Source organism: Acanthochromis polyacanthus, chromosome 14 (genome assembly GCF_021347895.1).
Source record: "Acanthochromis polyacanthus isolate Apoly-LR-REF ecotype Palm Island chromosome 14, KAUST_Apoly_ChrSc, whole genome shotgun sequence".
NCBI classification, from domain to species: Eukaryota; Metazoa; Chordata; class Actinopteri; family Pomacentridae; genus Acanthochromis; species Acanthochromis polyacanthus.
Genome location: NC_067126.1, coordinates 39,280,341 through 39,284,075, shown reverse-complemented (window position 1 = coordinate 39,284,075; position 3,735 = coordinate 39,280,341). Strand labels below are relative to the sequence as shown.

The following is a 3,735-nucleotide window of genomic DNA, read 5'->3' as shown; positions in this document are numbered from 1 at the left end:
AAGTCAGGTGGTCCAAAACCCAGCACTTATTTAGCGCTGACAAAGATCGAAAAAAAAGGGGGGGGGTTAGCAATTCTTCTGCAACTTGATGGCAACACCTTTGACCAATCACACTTTTTGCACTTACTACAGGTTTTTCCTTATGTCTTTACTCTTGCTTGTGTTGTACGTCGCTTTGGACAAAAGCGTCTGCTAAATGAAATTGTAGAATAGGCACGATGCAGCGCCGATGTCCGTCCGTGTTCCGCGCTCCGGTCGGACGCTGATTTCTGTTGCATTGCGCCCTCACTTCCGCTTTTGATGACGTATCGTGCTCAGAGGATTAGTCGACGCATCATTAGTTGCAGCCCTAGTTTGGATAAAACATGAGATGACCATGTGTCTGCATGTGCTGTGCTGGATGTCCTGAAACAAAAGTGTTAGAAGCAGCATGCATACAGGGGATAAAACTGAGACAAAAGACACATTTTCCTTAACATTACTGACCTGTAGGCCGCTGTAGGTCGTTTATTTATTGTACCTTGATGGCAGCAATTCAGTTTCAATTCAATTTTATTTATATAGCATCAGTTACAGTCAAATCGTCTCAAGACGCTTTACAGAACCCATAAGCCTGACCCCCAGAGCAAGCCCAAAGGCAACAGTGGCAAGAAAAACACCCTTTTAACAGGGAAGAAACCTCGAGCAGAACCCGGCTCTATTTAGGGGGGACCCATCTGCCTGCTGGCCGGGGGGGTTGAGAAGGACAGAGGAGGGCAAGGAGGAGGGATGGGAGAAGAGGGAGGGGTGGGAAAGCAAGGAAAACACAACACACATTTGGATACATGCATGACAGGATATGTGACACAGACAAAGTATAAGCTAACATTGAAAACTGACTCATAGTTTACTCTGATGATGTACGGCTCTGACATTAAACATACTCCATATATAGCTAGCAGTAAAATTCAAACAGTATGTAAGTTAGCATAACAGTATAGTGAAGGCGATGCAGAGTTGACTGGTGGAAAAGGGGAGCTGGAAGCAGAGGGCTGGAGGAAGGTCAGCAACAGCATCCCACAGTGGACATGATGGAGACTGGACCAGCTGGTGGAACATCAACCGCAGATCTGAAGCATCCAGCTCTGGGACCAGGGACACTCGGAGAAATAGCACATGGGGAAACAGAGTGAATGTACTGCAATAACGGTATACATATTAAATGTAAAGGTAGATAGAGAAGGGCTCACAGCTGAATTGAGAGCACTGCTTACTGTCTGTATGAGCTGAGTTTTACAGTTAAAGCAGCTTCATACAAACGGTAATAATTTAATGAGCAACCTATAAAAATATTGATGTGGGGAGCTTTAAGAGTGTGGAAAACAGCAAATAGCCTTTCTCATGAGTAGGGATGGGTATCGTTAGGATTTTTATGAATCCGATTCCGGTTCTGCTTATCGATTCCGGTGCCAAACGATTCCTTAATACGATTCCAAAATAGTAAAAAAAAAAATAGAAGGTCAATATTTTATTTAACTAAAGTAACTTTATTCCTTTACCTTTAGGAAAATTGTAAACAAAAATAAAATGTGCTAGAATACTAAACTAAACCCAAATCAGACTGTTTTTTTGTTAGGAAATCAGTACTACAGTGTCGCAGTGGCAGAAATACACAAATACAAGAGCTGAAAATATTTCAAATGAATACAGAATGTCTGTATTGTGTTTATTGTATAGATTCGTCTTGATTTAATTCTATACAAATTCAACCATTTTATAGTTTGCATGTCATTGACGTTTGCAGGGAAATATAAGCCTACACAAGACGAAATACTGTATTTTTACCACAGGATTTAGGATGGAAATATGCGACGTTACATTATTTAACTTACCTGAATGATGGAGACTCGACGACCGAGAAAGGATGTAGTCCTTTCACTACAAACTTGGTTACCGCACGGTGACACTCCTCAGCTTTCTCTTTTGTCAGCCTCCTTTTCGCCAACGTGAACGGTCTCTCTTTTGGGGCTGCTGGCAAGGTGCTAACGCTGCTTGTAGCAACATTAGCACTGGCTGTGTCGGTCCGCAGAAGATCGAACACTGTACAGTCTTTCAGCTCGATGCCATGGAGTCGTAAATGTTTCGTCAAATTTGACGTGCAGCCTGTCTTACAGCTAATAAGCTTATGACATATGTTGCACTTTCCTTTTTCATCTCTTTGTCTTTCAAAGTGAAGCCACATTTCAGAGCGTTTCCCATGGTTAGCAAAGTTTCTCCGGTGTTGTTTTTTTTTCCTTTACGTGACTACGTCACACATTCACGCTATCAGCGCTATCAGCGTGAATGTGTGACGTAGTCACATAACAGACAGGTCTCCCAGAGCCCTCTCGCTGAGGTTTCCTGGCAGACATGCAGCCATTGTAAAAAAGGTTATAAGTCCGTCCAAGAACCGAAAAGCAGAACTGAAAGTAAATATTTTTATGGGTACCAGATACCCGCCGTTTTTGATTTGGTTCCTACTTAGAACCGAATTTCAATATCCAACCCTACTCATGAGCAGAAATGTTAGCAGAGAACAGCCAGCGTTGCCATGATATCTTAACAGTATTTTTCTCTTTTCAGTGCCTCGGTCTTAATGGCCAATTTAAAGTTCTTTGAGGAACCCGGCAGATTCAACCAAAATTCTCAAATAGCTTTTAATCAGGGAGGCCACATCACGGGTTGCAAATAGCATATGGTTAATAGTCTGTAGTTAAAGAGTAACAGAAGCTTATGACATGCAGTGTGGCACCAAAAAAATATCTGTTGGGATGTTTGACTGACGTATCGGTGCAAACAGGAGGGAATCTGTGACCTCACCTCTAGTTTTAAAGCCAGTTATGATTCAATATGTGACTTACTGTATATAAAAGGGATGCTACACATGCACTGAGAATAAACTTACTGGTCAAGTGAGGAACATCTGGTGTCCAAGGTTAAATTATTAAAAATATTTGTGTATTAATCTCAAGTTTCAACCAATGGAGATTAACCCTCCTGCTTCTTCATTTCTGCGGGCACCAAAAAAATTGTTTCTTGTCTGAAAAAAAATCCTAAAATTCAGCAAAAAAATCCCCAAATTTCTGAAAATGTGTAAAACCTTCAGGAAGAAAATTCAAATAATTCCCTAAAAGTTTCCCTCCAAATTTTTATTAAAAAATACTCCAAATTTAGCAAGAAAAGTCTTGTAAATATTTTCAAAAAATGAGTAAAAATCTTCCCCCAAAAAACCCTAAAAATATCTAAAGCGATTCATATATATCAGTAAAAGTTAATATATTCTTTAATATTTTATTGTAATATTTTCTTTAATAACATTTACAGTGAAATTTGCTGTATTTAAAAGCACCAACTGTAGGAAATATGTAGGAAATGTTTTAGTTTGACTCATGTTTGGCTGACTGACTTGAATGACAGTTGTTGACCTGTTCTAAAAGCCAAAATGGTCCATTTTGTTTCCACCTTTACTGTATTCGACCTGTTTAAATAAAGATCGCCATCAGTGAGACTAAATATCCATGCATTCAATAATCAGAGCAAAAGGAGTAGTTCCCAGCTTATCCCAGCTTCCCAGGTATCTTGACAACAGTTTTTTCTTTTACGGTAGAATGTCATCATGAGGAAAAAGTGTCTTTTGTTGCAATACCATGAATGGACACAACGACAGACTGGCAGTATAGTATCCTCTTCTCTTAATACGACTATGCTTGGATGCTA

General features: G+C 39.9%; 1 long non-coding RNA gene across 1 annotated transcript; it reads right to left on the bottom strand.

Annotated features, from left to right (window-relative positions):
* Positions 1-466: 466 nt before the first annotated feature.
* LOC127536997 (uncharacterized) lies at positions 467-2,909 on the bottom strand. The gene is made up of 2 exons (XR_007946265.1): positions 1,872-2,909; positions 467-1,139 (listed from the first exon to the last, which is right to left on the bottom strand). It is a non-coding gene; the product is annotated as an uncharacterized LOC127536997 (long non-coding RNA).
* Between the last annotated feature and the right edge of the window lie 826 nt (positions 2,910-3,735).